We start from the raw sequence: 20,785 nt of genomic DNA, 5'->3' as shown, positions 1-20,785 counted from the left end.
CCCTGGTAGACTCAGGGAGTGATATTAACTTGGTATTAGGAAAGTTGGTTTAACCTCTCCAGTTACCCCAGGGTGAGAAGCTGCGGGTATTATGTGTGTATGGGTGTACGCTTCCGTACACCACGACTCCGAAAAAAGTAAAAGTCGAAGGGCAAGTCATCCAAACGACGGCAGCAATTTTACCAAAGTTACCCCATTCCCTAGTGTTAGGCGGTAATTTTCCTGGTTCTGACACCCTGATCAGAGGACAACTCACCTTAAACAATCCTACTCTGGATGAGGTTTTTCCGTTTACAGACCCTGAATTAGTCTCTGTGAGGAATCGGGGAACACGTCCCTTGCAGCGTGTTCCCTGCTCTCTTACCCAAGTACTGCAGCTGCCACTGTCTCCGCTCCCCTTCCCGCTGGTGCACGCAACCCCGCCCCCATTACAGAGCACGCGTGCACCCGCTCCTTTTACAGTTCTTCACGGAGCTTGGCTCAGCCCCCTCGGATGCGCCACCCCTCCTCCGCGCGCGGCGCACACGCATGACGTCGCACAACGAACACCAGCTGTGCATCAAGCCCTAATGAGCCCCTTGTCCTACTGCACCTATCCCGACCTCTGCTGGGGCCATGCCCCCACTCTCTCTCCTTTACCATTGGCTTCCTGGGGCTTAAATATCCTGCCAGTGCTCAGATGCATTGCTGTGCATAACCAAGTGTAGCCTTGTGCGGATCCTCTGTTGTGTCTTGCCTTTCCTTGCCTTACCTTGTCCTAGTCTCTCCACAGTTTGACCCTTCGTGTAACGAATCCGGCTTGCCTCTACTACATTATTCTCTCCGCCCCACAACCCAGGCTCACGGACTCCTACTACGCTGTCAACTCCAGACCTTTGGCTTACGGACTTCCACTGCCCAGCTCTCTATTTCCCAGGACCCCCGCAAGTATATTGGATTAACCCACTCTCTCCTGCCCAGACCTGGCTACGTGAACAATCCGCCTTCCACGCACGCCCCCGCTGCTGTGGGTGCGTGGCACTGTTCTTCCCACCTCAGTACCAGGGTCTGGTCTAGTTTGTGGCAAGCGTTGCACTAATCCATCTATGTGGTGCATTCTCAGTTGGTGGGTAATACAGAATGGAAGATCTTAGCAGTGCTTTGAGGTGTTTACCCCAAAATTCCCCATGAGTTTGATCCCTGGATTAGCTGTATCTGGACCTTTGTGATGCTTGGGATCAGTGGAATCAGCAATAATTAGGGATTCCAAGTTCCTCAGACCTCATATTGCGCGTGGGATAGTAATTAGTCCATTTCATAAAAATTAAATAAGGAGGACACCAGTGGTCACTAAGGGTAAGGACAGGAGTTATGATCGGGACTCAGATCAGGAGTCAGGACAGGACAAGACAAATGACAAATTAGAAAAAGGATAACATATTTTGAGATAGAAAAGGATAGAAACGTTAGGGAATAAAAGGTTTTTCTTATTTCATTTATTTAATTGGCACCGGTTCTGCTAACTGAGCGTCTTCTAGAAAATGAGGCATTTAATGAGTACAGGGTAAATGAGCAGGGTTTAGACAAGGGGCCTACACCGGACTCCGGACTGGAATAAAATATATGTAACAATAATTAAATTTGAAGTTAGAGGAAAAAAATTGATTGGTACTTGTTCAGCTAACTGAGTGTCATGCAGAGAATGAGAAGGGACATGGCATTGAACATATAACATATACAGTACATATAACAAAAGTGAAGTAAAATAATTACATCAAGATGTCTAATAGTAGAAGTGGGCGCTGTTGGTACTGGTGATGATTCAGCTACAACTAGTACTCCAAGCCATCATCATAGCAGTCACAGCAAGTATAAGCAAAAGGAGAACAATAACAGTAAATCGAATTCACAACACTCTCACTACAAAAGGCCCACTTCCCCCTCTGTCTAGTAGACAACAATTAAAGATATTTAAAAGGAGAGATATTGAAGAGATAGAAAAAATGAACTTAAAGAGAAGGTTCAAGTTAGCCAGCTATGTCCCTATTTTTTTTAGCATGGATGGAACAGTCCAAATCCGTTCCCTGAATCGTTTTGACAAAATCTGTCTTGCCCACTTAAATCTGATTGTGGATTAGATACTTAAAAATCAGGAGAGAGAGAGAGGGTGAGAGGGTGAGAGGGAGAGAGGGAGAGAGGGAGAGAGGGAGAGAGGGAGAGAGGGAGAGAGGGAGAGATGGAGAGAGGGAGAGAGGGAGAGAGGGAGAGAGGGAGAGAGGGAGAGAGCGAGGGAGAGAGCGAGGGAGAGAGGGAGAGAGGGAGAGAGGGAGAGAAGGAGAGAAGGAGAGAGGGAGAGAAGGAGAGATATCATATTTGGATTATTAAAAATCCATCCGGAAATGGATTGCTCTTTGACTCTGAAGAAAAAAAATCGGAAATTGCAGACCAGTGGATACAAATCCCCAAAATAAATTTGCCCATCTCAAGCAATGATCTCAAACATGCATAGATTTTTAGCAATTAATACAATCCAGTTATCGTTCTACTTCTGACAAAGTATCTATTGTAATAAAACATAATAATAACAATAATAATACATAGTATAGCTTAATTACAAATCTGTACACTATTTGCTGTTTTCCTGCAATGTTTATTTTTATTTTACTATGTGTTTTGACATTACTGTATACTGGAGGTCATAAACATTATGTTGTGCAGAATGGTTATTAAAATGTGAAATGTCTTTAGAATATTTTGTTCCTGCACACATCACTGGGTTGTCCCTGTAAGTTAGGAACATTGTGTGAATAAAAAATTGACAAAAAGCTTTAAGGATGCTGAGCCATGCATAAGGGATGTGTCCAGAATTGTTTCCTGTTATGATATTTCCTTGTGACATGCACTGGGTTTAAAAAATATTTCAAATACAGTACATCTACTAATACTATTTTCCCTATTAGAATGTAACAACTTTCATTTTACATTTCATACGTCTTAATTTAAAATGATATATATATATATACAGACATACCCCGGTTTAAGGACACTCACTTTAAGTACACTCGCGAGTAAGGACATATCGCCCATTAGGCAAACGCAGCTCACGCATGCGCCTGTCAGCACGTCCTACACAGCAATACCAGCTCCCTACCTGTACCGAAGCTGTGCGCAAGCGGGGAGACTATAGAGTCTGTTACATATGTGTTATTTACATCAGTTATGCACCTATATGACGATTGCAGTACAGTACATGCATCGATTAGTGGAAAAAAGGTAGTGCTTCACTTTAAGTACATTTTTGCTTTACATACATGCTCCGGTCCCATTGCGTACGTTAATGCGGGGTATGCCTGTATGTTTGTTCAAATACATAGAGCTACCCATTATTATTAAAAACATTGAAAGAAAACCAATATTTATCTAATTTAAAAACACAAAAGCTATGTGTTTCTTGTTTTTTTTAGTAGATTTTTTTTAGGTATATGTTCTAGCTGTAGTGACATTCCCACCTCTTCAAGTATCAGAGTCACCTTGTACTGTTTGAACCCCATTGAAAGAATGTCAGCTATACAGGAGATAAGGATATTGTATGTGAGTATTCTGATTACTGCCTCAAATTAGCCTAAAAACTAAAAATAAATGGTATTTTGGTAGTCTTTAGAAGCTTTGCCTGTGAAACCCTGAAGAGAGTGAAAGCAAAGAAAACAAACTGTCTTGATTTATTAAACTTGTTGACAATAAAAACAATATCAGACCCTCCAACATTTGTGGGTATAACATACTGTAGTTACTGTATTCCTCAAGTCATGTTAAACTCCGGTACTGTACTGTATATCCAAGCAATCCTTATGGCAGTCCCATTACCTATGTAGTTTAACACATGCAAATATATTTCTGTGAAATAGAAAGAGTAGGTCTTACAGAAGCAAAAAACATGTATAGTACCTGTTAAGTACGTACAGTTGGGGGATATGCAATACATTGTACAGCTGAACCCCGTTATAACGCGTGCTTGGGGTCCACATTAAGAGACCGCGTTATAATTGGTATCGTGAGAAAAAAAATGGCCGCCGCAATCAGGGGTTCCGCGTCCGTCGGAGGGGGTGTGTGTCTGTGTCTGTCTCCGTGTGTGTGTCTGTCCCTATGTGTGTGTGTGTGTGTGTGCCTGTCTCCTTGTGTGTGCCTGTCTCCTTGTGTGTACCTGTCTCCGTGTGTGTGCCTGTCTCCTTGTGTGTGCCTGTCTCCGTGTGTGTGCCTGTCTTCATGTGTGTGCCTGTCTCCGTGTGTGTGCCTGTCTCCGTGGGTGTGAGGGTGGCGTAACTTATCGGTAGCTTGAGCAGGGATGCGGCCAGATGGAGGAAGGTATGAGGCAGCGAGCAGGGGAACGGTGGAGGCAGCGAGCAGGGGACCAACCAGAGGGGGCATTGATCAGGTGACCGACAAGCGGGGCAGGGAGGAGGGGACCGGAGGAGGCAGTGAGCAGGGGACCGGAGGAGGCAGTGAGCAGAGGAATGGTAGAGGCAGCGAGCAGGGGACCAACCAGCGGGGGCAGAAGTAGTGAATCCGATGAGGCAGCGAGCAAGGGACCAGAGGAGCAGCAAGCAGGGGACCGGAGGAGGCAGCGAGCAGGGGACTGGCAGAGGCAGCAAGCAGTGGACCGGCGGAGGCAGCGAGCAGGGGACTGGCGGGTGCAGTGAGCAGAGGACCGGTGGAGGCTGCGAGCAAAGGTCCGACCGGCAGGGGCAGTGAGCAGGGGACCGACTGGTGGACGCAGTGAGCAGGGGACAGGAGGAGGCAGTGAGCAGGGGACCGGAGGAGTCAATGAGCAGTGGACTAGCGGAGGCAGCGAGCAGGGGACTGGCAGAGGCAGTGAGCAGGGGACCGACCAGAGAAGGCAGTGAGCTGGGGACCGACCGGCAAGGGCAGTGAGCAGAGGACCAGCGGGGGCAGTGACTTTGAAAAACTGGGCAGAGAATTTCATTCTGTCCGGAAGGAGAAAGCCAGTCATTCTGCTCCCACGGCAAAGAAGTTATTATTAGGGTCACCTCAAAAGGTTATGGAGTTTTCAAGGTTTTACATTCAGAGGGTGTGTGTGTGTGTGTGTGTGTGTGTGTGTGTGTGTGTGTTTGTGTGTGTGTGCGTGCGTGCGTGTGTGTGTGTGTGTGCGTGTGTGTGTTTAATAAAACATTGGATATTTAAAAAAAAAGTAGGAGATTTTCTATAAAAAAAGGCTTTTAAAAAATGGGAGCCATGCTCAGACCGCATTATAAGCGTATCCGCGTTATAGCACATCGCGCTATAATGGGGTTGAGCTGTATAGGGTATTGGGCATTCAAGTCAATAATGATCTTGATCTTTTGGTAGGAAGTATTAGTTACAATTTTATGTGGCACTGACTGTTGTTTTTAAAAATATCAGGCATCATATTTCATATTGTATTTTCTGAAATCTTTGTAAGCAATTCAGTTTGTTGCTTTTTAAGTTGTGGACTAATCTACAGATACCATTTGGTTTGTGATGAAAACAAATGGATTGCCTCCAGTCAATATAGACTGGATATTATTGAAGCCGGGGGTCTCCGGAGCTGGACCGCATTCATTTCAGACTTGAGGACCCCCTGATTTCCGAGTTACAGGCCCGGTATGGGGTGATGTCAGATCACTCCAAAAAAGGAAAGGCATCAAATTGTACATCCACTCATCCGATTTGGTGGATGTACCAAGTGATGGCATCAATTTTTTTTTCTTGCTGTAGTGACATCATCTTAAATGGAGGGAAGCCTACACTACCTGGTTGGCTGGCTTCCCTCTGTTTAAGATGACGTCACATCATTAAAAAAATGGAATCCATCACATGGTACATCCACCAATTGGATTGGGGATGTACCATTTGTCAGTCAAATTTGACATCACAAGCCTTACATTGGCGACACATTTTATTCGAGCTCGGCTAGTCCCACGAATTCGGGTATACTCGGGTGTATTGAGGTTTGTGACTGTTTTCTGCCCGAGTGCATTGCGTTATTTTCCAGGCAGGGATTGAAGCATTTTATTCCCGCTGGCTGCAATACTGCACAGTATATATATATATATACTGCATTACAATTCATGAATTTATGCCATCTGGTAGACACGCGAAGCATTGCAGCCTATTAAATCCTAATCATTATCATTTAACAGATCAGCCGCCCATCAGCCGCCCATCAGCCAGGCATGAACCATGGCTGGGAAGGCAAATGCAATGGGGCTTGTCTGAGGTGAGGAGCGGAGCATTCCAGGTATCTGCCAGGTACATACTGGGTATTTGCTCAAATAAAGTGTGTCGCAGCAGTATATAAGGCCTATAACATTGAATTTGACCCAAAGAATCCGTTGGATATATATATCTCCTGGATTTGTTGGATTACAAAGAAGAGAAAAAATAAGAAATCGAAGGAAGTTAAGAGGAAAATAAAGGAAAAAACAATGAACGCACCAAAGACTCCTCTCCAATCCACTGAGGATCATGGAGTTCTGTGCATCATGCTGTTGAAGATCATTCACATTGCGGGGCAAGAGTGCGGGGCCATAGTTGGATAAGTAGGGTGAATTTTCATCCTGGAAAAGGTAAGAAACATATTGAATATCTTTTATTTCACTGTGTATATTTTTTTAAAGAAGCCTATTGAATGGCAATGTGTTTATCTATGCCCCTTTCAGAGTATATATAAGCACAGTGACAATCAATGGATTTTTTTGGCAAATGTTTGTTTTTTATTTAATTGTAATGTATTTTTTTGTTTTTTAAAATTTTAGGTTACCCATTCAATGCCATTGTGGTAATCCATGCCCATATTGTGGGCAAGGGTTAGCACAGTGACAATCAATGGATTTATTGGCAAACTTTTGTTTTTATTTAAATGTAATGTATTTTATTATGTGGTTCTTTTACATTTTTAGGTTGCCCATTCATTGCCATTGTATCATTAATCCATGCCCATATTGTGGGCAAGGTTTACCACTGTGACAATCAATGGATTTATTAGCAAATGTTTCTTTTATTTAAATGTAATGTATTTTATTTAGTGCTTGTTTTTTATTTGTAGCTTGCCCATTCATTGCCATTGTGGCAATCCATGCCCATATTGTGGGCATGGTTTACCATGGTGAGAATCAATGGGTAGAGGGGATGGGGGTAGTTGCTTAGGCTTCCTGAGTGTGTAGTGGGAGGTGGTGTTAACCCCTTAAATACCATAGCAGTTAATAACTGCTAAACTGATTAAGAGGTTACAGGTCATTAGTTATTTTTTTTAATTTTACTTTGGTGCCCATTGAAGACGAGGAAGACGAGTACAACTTTTATTTACTATATGCTAGCTGGGTAAGTCTTGGTAATGTTTATTTTTTAATGGACAAATGCACGCCCAGCTTCCCGAGTTAAAGGCATGGGCTTCTGGTATCTCTGCCATGTTTAAATTCTTCCACATCATGTGACCTGGACATTTAAATAATGCAGGAGATACTGGCACTCCATACCAGGACCTGTATCGTGGGAAGCAGGGGGTCCCCGGACATGATTTTGCACTTCAGCTTGGAGACCCCTGCTTCTATACTGTGTTATTAAAATAAAATAAATCCACGCTATCGCCAGTTACTGTAGGAGGCACGCAGGTAGAGGGACTGTTTCTGCATAACTGTCACTGTGCATTTTTTACAGACTGATGCAGCCAGGTAGTATTCACACATCGGGGGTTCCATTCAGAAGCAAGGAGCCCCACTGGTTTAATCCCAATGGACCATTACCCCCTGCTCTGCACTGCACCACAGGCGGTCAACACTTTGCATACTGTGCAGCAGTACATGCTCTGGGTTCGCGTGACCGACTATAGCACTGCATCTGTAAATTAGGGAGAAACACCTGTACTTAAAAAGGAACATATCTATGGTACCCTGGAACATATGCTAATGTGTATATATAATGTATATACAAAGTATATATATATATATATATATATATATATATATATATATATATATATATATATATATGTATATATATATATATATATATATATATATATATGTGTATATATATATATATATATGTGTATATATATATATATATATATATATATATATATATATATATATATATATATATATATATATATATATTATATATATATATATATATATATATATATATATATATGAGATATTACCAGATTGGAGTCCAGTAATGCGGAGACAGCACACCAGGAATGATATTCAAAATGATTCTGTATTGTAGAAAAATACAGGCACCCCAGCCAACGTTTCGGTCTGCAGAGAGCGACCTTCTTCAGGGCAGTGCCGTGCTTTATATATATATAGCAAATGGAAATATTCCTGTATGCTCATTTGCATGTCGTAGACAGGTCTGTAACCCCGCCTTTCACCATTATCACCCAGCACACAGCACTTCCACTGAAGCAAGGGATTCTGGGAAATGACATGTAAATGGGCACACAGTGTCACTTTTTGCTTCAAAACCATTTGCACAAATGAACAAGTCTCTTACTTTGGTTGCAGTAGTTAGCTTGATGTATCCGTCTGGCTAGCAGCACATATAGCCATGTGCTCTTGTCTAGGGCAGGCAGCTACTGCCAGTAACAACATCATCTTATACCTTGCTGCTTCTCAGGTGTCAGCTTACATCCTGATTACCTAGCTTCCACCTGAGTTAACCCTTATGAGCAGTTGTCTAAACTGCTCAACCCTTGAGCACTCAGACATATGTCTGCATATGCATGAAGCACTCAGACATATGTCTCCCAGGCATAACTGATAGGGGTTGACTTCACCCTGTCACATACCTCCCTGTTTGTGTGTGGCTAGTGTCCCACACGGCTGAAGCCTGACCCTCCACTCCTTCTCTTGACAAAAAATCAGCATTTCCATGGTCCTTTCCAGGTCTATGCTGAATATCAAAAGAGAAGGGTTGGAGGGCCATGTACCACCTGGTCAACCTTGAGTTTGTGTCCTTCATGGTGTTTAACCACTTCAAGGGCGCATGGTCAGTGACCAGGGTGAAGTGTACTCCGGTGACATAATGTCTCAAGGCCTCAATTGCCCATTTTACAGCGAGGCACTGACGGAATACCTCACTTCCCTTGGGAACAGCTTCCGGCTGATGAACAGTATGGGGTGTTCAACACCATCAAATTTCTGGGACAGCACTGCTCCCAGTCCTACCTCTGAGGCATCCGTCTGGATGATGAAGGGTTCTTTAAAATCTGGGCTCCGAAGAGCGGGGCCCTCTGACAAGCACTTTTTTAGCATGTCAAAGGCGTCTTGGCACTCCCAAGACCATTTAACTTGGGTCGGGGCACTCTTTTTTGTCAGATCTGTTAGGGGTGCAGAAATTTCTGAAAAATTGGTGATAAACCGCCTGTAATACCCTGCTAACCCCAAAATGGAGCGGACCTGTGTCTTTGTCTGTGGGGTGGAGACTTCCGTTATGGCGGCCACCTTGCTAGCTAGTGGCCTTACTTTCCCTCCCCCAACGGCATAGCCCAAGTATTTTGTAGTGGTTTTACCCAGGGCACATTTTATTGGATTTGCAATGAGCCTTGCTTCTCTTAAGGACGTTAGGACTGCCCTTAACCTTTTTATATGAAACTGCCAGTGTCTGCTATAGATGACAATGTCATCCAAGTAGGCCGCAGCATATGCCCTATGGGGTCGTAGTACCTTGTCCATTAATCTTTGGAACGTGGCTGGAGCCCCATGTAACCCAAATGGCATAGTGACGAATTGGTATAAACCGAGAGGGGTGGCGAAGGCAGTTTTGCATTTGGATTCTTCCACTAGAGGTATCTGCCAATATCCTTTCGTGAGATCTAGGGTGGAGATATACTCTGCTTTACCAAGCGAGTCAAGCAATTCATCCACCCTAGGCATTGGGTATGCATCAAATCTGGATACAACATTTACCTTTCGCAGATCCACGCAAACCCTCACCTTCCCATCTGGTTTAGGGACCAACACTATAGGGCTACACCATTCGCTGTGGGACTCCTCGATCACGCCCAATTCCAACATGTCTATTATCTCCCTCTCTACCAGGTCTTTTCGGCACTCTGGCAATCTGTAGGGACGGGACCGTACTTTTATGCCAGGTTCTGTCTCAATCCTATGGGACACTAAATCAGTCTGCCCTGGCAGTTCAGAAAAAACATCTGGGAACTGGTCACATAATTCTAGTAGGTCTGACCTTTGTTCCGTTGTTAACTGTCCTCCCATGGGAACCTGATGGTCATTGTACGTACTACCCTTTGGAAGCTTTGGACCCAAATTCGTCTCTCCTTCCCGAGGATGGATGAACAGCGATCTCATCGATTTCCAGGGTTTCAGGAGGTTTACGTGGTAGATTTGTTTACCCTTCCTGGACCCTGGTTGAGAGATCTCATAGTTCACCTCCCTGGTGCGGCGGAGAACTTGGAAAGGACCCTGCCACTTCGCAAGGAGTTGACTCTCGGATGTCGGTAGTAGTAGCATCACTTGGTCCCCAGGTTGGAAGACCCTCAAGCGAGCATTTTGGTTGTACTGCCTTTCTTGACGTTCTTGAACAGATTGTAGGTTTTCCTTAGCAAACCGACCTATCATGTCTAGGCGGTTTCTAAGGTCCATGAAGGGTATTCTTGGAGGGGGAGGACTCCTCCTCCCAGGATTCCTTCAGTAGGTCGAGAATACCCCGAGGTTGGCGTCCATATAGGAGCTCAAACGGGGAGAAGCCTGTGGATGATTGGGGAACTTCTCGTACCGCAAACAACAGGAAAGGGAGAAGTTCATCCCAAGCTCGCTTTTCAGTATCCACAAACTTTCTAAGCATGGTTTTTAAAGTACGGTTAAACCTCTCTACCAATCCATCAGTCTAAGGATGGTAGACTGAGGTCCTGATGGATTTTACCTCCAATAACTTCAGGACATCCTGCATTAACTTTGCCATGAAATTTGTTCCCTGGTCAGTTAACATTACTTGGGGCAGTCCTACCCTAGAGAACAGTTCTAACAGCCTGTGAGCAACCTATTTAGCAGTGGCTGATCTCAGAGGGAAGGCCTCAGGATATCTGGTGGCATAATCTACAACAACGAGTATAAATTTATGTCCCTTCGCAGAGGGTTCTAAAGGTCCGACCAGATCTACCCCAATTCTCTCGAATGGGACGGCTACCAAGGGCAGAGGATCCAAGGGAGCTGGCTTCTGTCCTTTTTGGCTAGTTAACTGGCATTCAGGACATGTCTCACATAGTTTCATGATGTCACCATGTATGCCTGGCCAGTAAAACCGGGACGAGATGCGGTCCGTGATCTTATCTCTGCCCAAATGACCACCCCATGGGAGAGTAAGGGCTAGGGTGAACACTGTTTTAATCAACCCTTTAGGGACTAGCATCTGTCGAATGACCTCCCCTGTTTGTGTAACCTTATTCACACGATATAGAATGTCATTCAACAGTTCAAAATATGGAAAAACTCTTACACCTTGTTCGTCTATTATCTTGTTGTTGACCTGTACCACCTTCTCATATTGTCTAGCCAGAGCTGGGTCTTCCCTCTGCCTCTGACAGAAGTCAGGAAGATCCAGGTCTGGCAAAATTCCCGTATCTATCTGTTCCCCACCCTGCTCATCTCCGGCCATGACCTGCACTCTTTTGGGCTGACTAATGTTACCAAGAGTCCCAGCCTTTCTTAACCAGTCCTCTTTTTCCGCACGTCTCTGTTTACGTGTCTTTGGGACGTGCTGTCTACGGGGAAAAATCTCTGGGGAAAAAGGAAACAAGTCTCCGGGCTCTCCGGAACCAGAGAAGTAGGCTCCGTAGGAGTAGGGGCCAACAATGTTTCGAAGTAGGGCCAGTCTCAGGCAAGTAGAACAGGAGCAGGTAGCCAGGGAGCAACTCCCACTGGTAGGCTAGCCTCTTGATCCTTGATACGCAGTAGAACATTCGCGGTCGGGTATCTCTTTGTATCCCCATGGATACATTCGATATTCCAAGGAGAGTCATAGGATAGTCTGTTGCTTGGAATTAGGCCCTCTAGGATCAGGGTTTTTCCAGATCCTGAGTCCAGCATGGCTTTTACTATTTTCCCCTCCAAAGATGCTGGGACTAACCATGGATTGTGGTCCCCTCGGAGAGAAGCTGTGGCAGTGGTTCTGCCATATGAACAGTCCATCTCATCATCTCCTGAGTCCGCAAACTCGGTCGTCAGAGGAAGCTCTCGACGGGGCTCGGTGTTTGGACCTCTCCGCTGTTGGATGGGATCCTCCCTTCTGGTTGGTGGAGGTATCCTCTCCACCGGCTGGGTGGTGGAAGTCCAGGTTCTCGGGGAATACTGTGGGTGGTGGGCTCCCTTGAGTGATCCAATGGCCTCAGACCCGGGATGGGCGTCTCTGCGGGAGTTTGGGGAGAGGGGAAAGGGTCTTCCGATCGGGTTGACTGGACCTCCCGAGCTGGCGGGTTGTAGACCCCTCGATTGTCTGCTCGCCTGCCTCTGGTATCACCGGAAGCAACTGGTGTTTGCATGGACCGTTCCCAGCTATCCTGTTGGGTGTCGTCGCCAAGGAAGTTTTCCACCAAGTGGACCGCTGAATCCAGGGAAAATGCAGCGTGTCTTTTTAGCCAGGAGCGGGAGGAGGGGGGCAGTATCTGTATGAATTGCTCGAGCACAAACTGTTCAAGGATCTCTGCCTTGGTATGCTTCTCCGGTTGTATCCACCTGGTACATAAGTCTACTAAGCGGTGGGATACGACCCGGGGTCTGTCTCTGTTTGTATATTTGACTGTCTGGAACCGCTGATGGTAGGTCTCTGGAGTAAGGCCTAGGCGATCCAGAAGAGCAGCCTTTATTTGCTGATAGTCCATGGCCTCGTCTGCTGGAAGAGCTTGATAGGCTGCCTGAGCTTCTCCTATGAGGAGTGGAGCCAGAGTCGTTACCAAGCGTTCAACTGTCCAGCCGTGGGCCGTGGCTACCCTTTCAAAAGTGAGGAGAAATGCCTCTGGGTCGTCGGTTGGCTTCATTTTAGGCAGCATCACCGGTGAGTTATTTGGAATCCCTGGTCTGCCTGGGGCTGGGCCTTCGGTCAGCAGTTGGAGTAGCTTTTCCTCTCGCCGGGCCTGTTGCTCATCTTGCTGAGCTTGATGTTCAGCTTGCTTCTCTGCTAGCTGGAGCTGTTGCTCAAGGAACTGAGAAAAATTGTCTCCATTTTTTGTTTTTTTTCTGTGTGGCACTTCAGATACAGGGGCCATCCGACATCCCACTTCTAACACCACCTGTGGCAGGACGGCCTGTAGCCGAGGTCAGGGAACAGTCCACACGTATAGTTTCAGGATAATGAAAACGTTCAGTGGCTTTATTTCTCCACAGCATACATAACATGCGGGTACACTGTCCCCTTAAACAAAACAAATCCTGCTCCACATTGGGAGGACTGACTAACACAGCAGGCCTATCTAGCAGGCTGGCTGGCTAAACCATAACCAAACCGTAAGTGTCTTTTAAGCAGTCAGGAAAAACAAATGAACAAGTCTCTTACTTTGGTTGCAGTAGTTAGCTTGATGTATCCGTCTGGCTAGCAGCACATATAGCCATGTGCTCTGGTCTAGGGCAGGCAGCTACTGCCAGTAACAACATCATCTTATACCTTGCTGCTTCTCAGGTGTCAGCTTACATCCTGATTACCTAGCTTCCACCTGAGTTAACCCTTATGAGTGCTGGATGAAGCACTCAGACATATGTCTCCCAGGCATAACTGATAGGGGTTGACTTCACCCTGTCACACTTACCCTATAGGGAACCATGTTAAAAATGGTTTTGAAGCAAAAGGTGACACTGTGTGCCCATTTGCATGTCATTTCCCAGAATTCCTTGCTGCAGTGGAAGTGCTGTGTGCTGGGTGATAATGGTGAAAGGCGGGGTTGTAGACCTGTCTAAGACATGCAAATGAGCATACAGAAATATTTCCATTTGCTAAATGCTTTGCTGTGGAGAGCTTTTGTCACTTTTTTTACCCACTATATATATATATATATATATATATATATATATATATATATATATATATATATATATATATATATATATATATATGTATGAAAAAAAGGAAAAAGAAAAAACAGGCGCAAACCTAGCGCATTAAAATAATAAAATTTGTATTTCAAGGAACATAAAATCTATCAAATGCCCACTCACAAGGTATAAAACGATAAATAGCAGGTATGAGATAGGCTCTCATGTGCCGTCAGCTCGATTCTCTCAATGTAGCTCCAGGTACTGGCGTCCTCACGTGACTCCCCTCGTGTAGCCGATGAACCGGTAAACCGGAAGCGGAAACTCGCATTCAATGTTCGGCGGGGAAGGGACCCTCTAGACCGCAAAGGTCCTCCAGGTCCTCTATGGTTAAGGTGTTTTGGAGCCGTATGAAACAAAGAAAGGATAGAGTCTCTGGTGACAGCTGGCCTCAGTGCTCGTGGGCAAATGGCGGTCCCAAATTAGTCACGCCCGTAAATATATATTTATGTATGTAGCCCTGTTTCCTATTGAATACAGTACGCTACCAATGCTGTGTAACCTGTTGGCTCGCAGGGACTGAGCCTCTGCCACGGAGAGACGGAGGCAGTTTGTATGAATACTGATACCTCTTACTTGGTGCAGCGCCTCCACCTGCGATGGCTCCCAACAGAGTGGAAGTTGTTCCTCGCAGGACAATAATGTATTACACACACACAGCATATTAAAGTAACCTATGACTTTACTAACACAATTATAACCTTGCACAGGTGTCCCTCCCTAGAGGAGACACTATACTACTGCGTCTCGCAGGACGCGACCCCCTCACCGCGTACCCACACCGTGTCCAATTCCCACACTCAGTATTGCCCCACCCCGAAAGTGAGGAAGATGTGTGTGACTGCGCAGCTACTATGTTCGGATATGAATATATGTATACAGTTGGTGCACTTGATGAGATTACCTGCCGAGCGCTCCAGCGCTCGGGCCTGCCAAAGAACTTCACAAAGGATGCGACGACAGATGGACTTCCAGGAATACCTCATGGGGCGATCCCACCCGGTTGGTTGTTACTGTGTGGCCGAGGTCTGTGCAACCCTCTCTGAATGTCTCACTCTTCTGCTGGTGCTAAGGGGCTTGGCCCTATCTGATGGCCAGTACCTACTTCCGCTCCACTCTTCGGGGACTCAGGGCCTAACTGGGCGGGGTATAAGGCCTAGTGTAGGGGGCTACCGGCCTCCTTACACGCAGAGCTCCTTCTCCTTCCTCCTCCTGCTTGGTTCTACCCAGTGTGCTCCCCTGCGCAACCTCCTAACTCTTCCTCCCGATTTTCTGCCCGCCCTATAGGACTCCCCCCTGTGGACTCCAACGTCCCCTGTGGACTCCAACGTCCCCTGTGGACTCCAACGTCCCCGCTTGGAATACTAGAACATCAACTGACACAAACATTATATAATAAAAATGCATGAATACGTACAACGATACATTTCACACTCTATATAAGGTTATACATTTCCCTGAACATAACGATTACTGACTTTACTCGGTTATGAGCCCACTGCTGAGTCTCATAATGGGTGCCCCGAACTGATCACAGGTCATCCTCATTGAAGGCTGCCCAACTCTCTGGCTTCATCGTAATTGTTCTTTGGTCACTCCCTCGGGAGAATAACTATTATAGTCCTGAGGCTCGGCCTCTTCCCTGGTGGGAGTTACAGTCTCTATATGGTCATTGGAAGGCACAAAACATGGACTCTGCGGGTCCAAAGTAGAATTCTCGAGAGCCACCGGATTGGGCGTTTGTTTACCGAGCACTTTACCCGTAGCTCCTCCGGGAGATGCTCGTCGTGTCTGAGGGCCCCTTTGAGAGGGTCCCTCCTGGGGGTCTTCATAGGTCGTATTATTGTCAGTCTCTGGACCACCCTGGTTCGGTTCTCCATCCAATGGAGTAGCTGGTAGTTCGGGCAAGGCGTCCCCTTCAGGGTGGTAAGGGGTGGTTCGTGATTTGCTGATGTGCAAGATCTTTAGTAATTCCCGAATAAGTTTACTCTCAAAGTCTCTGTCCTGATCAGAATGTAGTCGATGGGGAAGCCCATAATGTATGAAGTATTTTTCCCAAAGCACCTTGGCTACCGTGATGGCTTTTTGGTCTCTTGTCGGGAAGGCTTGCGCATACCGCGTATAATGGTCTGTGATGACCAGCACATTGCAGATTCCCCGGCTATCCGGTTCAATACACAGGAAGTCCATGCATACTAAGCCCATGGGACCTGTACTTTTCAAATGATCCATTGGGGCGGCTCTGGTGGGAAGTGTTTTGCATTGAATGCATCGGCTACACTGACGACAATGATGCTCCATGGCCTCCCTTATTTTTGGCCAGAAGAATCGATCTCACACCAGTCCAAAGGTTTTGTCGACGCCCAAATGGCCATGTTCGTCATGTAATGACCGTAACACCAAGTATTGTAGCATTTTAGGTAGGACCAGCTGCCTCCTACTTGGATGATTATGATACTCCACCACCCGGTATAATAGATTGTCCCGTATTTCAAATTTATCTGCTTCTCTCATTAGAATACCCCCCATCGCCAGGAGCGTGTTTGAGTAAATCGGTGTGGTTTTTCTGGATAGCGTGGTGGATGGCGCCGGCTATTGGGTCATGAACTTGGTAACGCACCATGTCTTTCCAGGATATGTTCTTGTTAGGGGTGATGTGCATGCCGCTGGGGTCCTGGTATGCAGCCGGGATGGCTTTGGATGCACACCCTAGAGAATCCGCCACCCTCAATTTGGAGAATGCTACTTGATAATTAACTATGGCTGCGGTGCAGCACAGAGCCTGCATCCCGGGGCCAGGGATTTCTTCCCATTGCTTGTCGTCGGGGGTGGCGACCAGCCCCGGGCGTCTGGATAGGGCATTGGCTCCCACATTCAGAGGGCCCGGTTTGTATTTCAGGGTGAAATTGTAGTTGAAGAGTGCGGCCAACCAACGATGGCCCTCCGCATCCAGTTTAGCTGAAGTCATGATATACGTGAGGGGGTTATTGTCCGTTCGCACCTCGAAGGTGATTCCATAGAGGTAGTCATGAAGCTTATCCACAATGGCCCACTTTAAAGCGAGAAACTCTAGCTTACACATGGGATAGTTTTGCTCACTGGGCGTCAGACTGCGACTACGGGTCGTAATCACTCTGGGTGTTTCTGATGCAGTGCTGCCCCTAGTCCGCTGAGACTAGCGTCCACATGTAGGTTATAGGGTTTCTCGGGGTCGGCATAGCCTAATACCGGTGCAGCCGTCAGACTCTGTTTCAGGTCCAGGAAGGCCTGTTCACACTCTGTGGTCCACTTGTCCCCGAAGGGCTGTCGTGCGGGAGTTGCCTTCCGTCCCGTGTCTTCTGGGTATATTTTGAGAAGACTGTTGAGGGCCTTGGCCCGGCAAGAATATCCCTCCACAAATCTACGATAGTATCTGCAGAACCCCAAGAAAGGAGCGCAATTCTATTCTACCACATTATCGTGTCGTGGCCAGCTTACTATGGCTTCTATCTTGGCGGGGTCGGTGGCTATTCCCTAAGCGGACATGATGTGTCCTACGTAGGTCACTAAGGTCCTACAGAATCGGCATTTATCCAAGGACAACTTGAGTCCCTCTTGGGCGAGACGATCGAGAACCTTCAGGAGTCGGGTCTCATGTTCCTCCAGTGTTCTGCCGAAGATGATGATGTCATCCAGAAACAACAAACATTCTCTGGGGTTTAAGTCTCCCAAGGTTTTCTCCATCAGTCTTTGAAAGGTGGCCGGCGCCCCACAAATGCCCTGTGGCATGCGAGTGAATTGATAGAATCCCAACGGACAGATGAAGGCAGTCTTCTCTTGATCCTCGGGGCTCATGGGTACCTGGTAGTACCGGGACCTTAGATCCAACACACTGAACCATTTGCTCCCATTGAGGGCATTCAGGATCTCCTCTATGCGAGGGAGGTTATACTGATCAGGAATCGTGCGATTATTCAAGGTCCTGTAATGCACACATAGTCTCACAGTTCCATTCTTCTTCCTCACTACTACGATGGGGGACGCGTAGGGACTCCTTGACTCCGTGATGATCCCAGCTTCCTCCATCTCATGAATCACGGCCCGTACATCATCGACGTTCCTAGGGGCGATGCGCCGGGAGCGCTCACGAAAGGGAGTCGTGTCATTCATCCGGATAGTGTGCTAGGCACTGAGACTGCACCCCATATCCATCTCACCAGTAGAGAAGACGTCACGCCTGTCTTCTAATTGGCCCCTTAATCTCTCTCTCCACTCTTCGGGCAGCCCGGACGTCCCAAAGTCGAAGTCTAGTCCTTCTGAGGAGCATCCAGCCCGGCGGTTTTGACCTGGAAGGGCTCATCCACTAGACTGACCGGGTAGATCCGACCCAATTTCTGTCCTGCATCTATAGCCATGGTGAAGGGGGATAGATTCTGCACCAACACATAGATGCGGCGAGGAATGGCAGCGGACCAATCCCGAAACTCAGGCACTATTCGGTATCCTTTTCAAGCGTCTTCTTCCGGGGTGATTTCCAATGAGAAGAGATGCTCAGTGTCTTCGCGCTCGGCATACGAGAACTAGGCTGGCATTCTCTGTATGGCTCCCGGCGAAATTTCTGTTAGGCCGGCTCTGCCGCAGAACAATAGTCCATAGCTCTCGAAGGACGAGGCTGGGGGGGCCTTGTGCACCTGAACGAGCTGCAGTTGAAGACTGGACATGGGCAATTCATTCGTCTCTTGCAAGTAGGCCCGGATAACAGCCTGTACAATGTCTGCATTGGTCCCCAAAATGATCGGGTACTTGGGCAGGTCCTTGGGTTCTGAGCATACAAGGGCGTCTACGTTCATGGGGTGTGATTTCCCGGTGTTGAGCTGCTGAATCTCCAGAGACACCATCACGATGCTATCTATAGGATAGTCTTCATTGCTCAGGCCCCTCACTTTTATATGTTCGGCCGACTTCAGGGGTTTGTTCTGGAGATGTTGATCGTAGAACCCTTGATAAATAATGGTCACTTGTGACCCTGTGTCCAGCAAGGCTGAGGAGTAGATACCATCCACTAATATGCGTATGAAAGCCACAGGCCCCACTCAATTGTTCCAGTCTCGAGGACAGTCACTATCGCTGGGGGAAATTGGAGTGTGGTCATTGGGGTTCCGAGGTTCAGTAGAAGCCGGCGCCTCCACAGCCTCTCCGTCGGCGGTGTACACTCCACAGACCATGGCATGGGACGTGAACTTCTTGGGGGAGAGACTCCGGTCATGAGAATCTCCCATTCGGCAGTCATAAGATATATGTCCCTTCTTCCCACACTTGTAGCATGACAGATCACAGGGCGGCGTACAGCGGTTGTAGGGAGGAGACGTCCTCCCCGAGTACTTCGGCCACTCAGCCACAAGTTTGTCCGGAGTATCCTCCTTCTGTTTGTCCGGAGTATCCTCCTTTTTCTCGCTAGTTCCCTTACTCTTGGGTTGGAGACCCCTTTTGCTTTCGGCGGGAGTGAAGCATTAGATGAGCCTCGTATTCCTTGACTTGCTGTAACAACTTTGTGAATGTAGGGGGGCTCCCCGGGTGAGGTTATCCCAAATCATGTTGCTAATAGGGTGGTTTGGGCTGGACCCCCTTAGGTATTGCTTACGGAGATACCTGTCCATTTGTGCGGCTGTAACGTACTTATGGTGAAGTAGGGGCCCCAATGCTATCTGTACTCGATGGACGTAGGCCGACAAGTCTTCCCCTTCCTTCTGGTTAATGGCATAGTATTTGGCCCACAGGGCCCCATCATCTTCTGCCACACCATAGGCCTCCGACAAGAATTCGACAATCATCCGGGAGGTCAATTCAGGATGTTTCTCTCTATGAATGCTGACCAGAGTGGACGCTGGGGGACTCAAGCATTCCATGATGCATTGGCGTTTTACCGTGTCCGTACAGGACCACTCCTCCATTACGCCCCTGGTGTGTTCTTTCCAGGGATCTATTCCATCCTCCCCTGTCGGGACGGGCAGGGTCCCTGAGAAGGCTTTCAATTTCCTGTAATTCTGGGAGTGGGTAGCCAGAGTGAGTGCTTCAACTAAGAGTGGTAAACTGGGTGGGGCGGTCAGCTGGCCTACCTTGTCATTAAGTTTCTGCAGCATATCCCTACACAGCCCAGCTTCTTCGGACGCACTGGACCTCGGATAATTGAATTCTGACCGACAACTGCCAGTATCACTGGCCGGGTAACTGGCAGAGGCGGGAGTAGGACAATATTCGCCAAGCGCATCAGTAGGTATGTCATGGAGTGGGTAGACAAAAGGGCTCCCGCCAGGTAGGGAATTGGAGAGCTGTAGGTATTGGGGAACAGAGGGCTCTAGTACCACTATGTCTCTGTGACAATCAACTAGAAGGGTGTTCCACTTGGCCTCTTGGTCTATGAGGACATCCACCAGGTGGGCTTTGGAGAACCCTGGCAGTTCTCTTAGAGCCGTTTGTAATGTCTCCAAGGGCAAGGCCATAAGAACTTGACACACAGCCACCACGCAGCGGGCAGGCGTTTGTATCTGCCGTGCCCACTCGCACACGCTCTGACGCGAGGGGAGAGTCATTCTGGACAGGTGGCTGGGTGAATTTAGAGTTGGGGCACCCCAGGTCTTTGATCTCAGCAGCGCCTCCAAATGTAGCCCTCTTTCCTATTGAATACAATACGCTACCAATGCTGTGTAACCTGTTGGCTCGCAGGGACTGAGCCTCTACCA

Source organism: Ascaphus truei, chromosome 5, assembly GCF_040206685.1.
Source record: "Ascaphus truei isolate aAscTru1 chromosome 5, aAscTru1.hap1, whole genome shotgun sequence".
Taxonomy (NCBI): domain Eukaryota; kingdom Metazoa; phylum Chordata; class Amphibia; order Anura; family Ascaphidae; genus Ascaphus; species Ascaphus truei.
The sequence above is the reverse complement of the archived record's forward strand: the minus strand, read 5'-3'. Positions refer to the sequence as shown.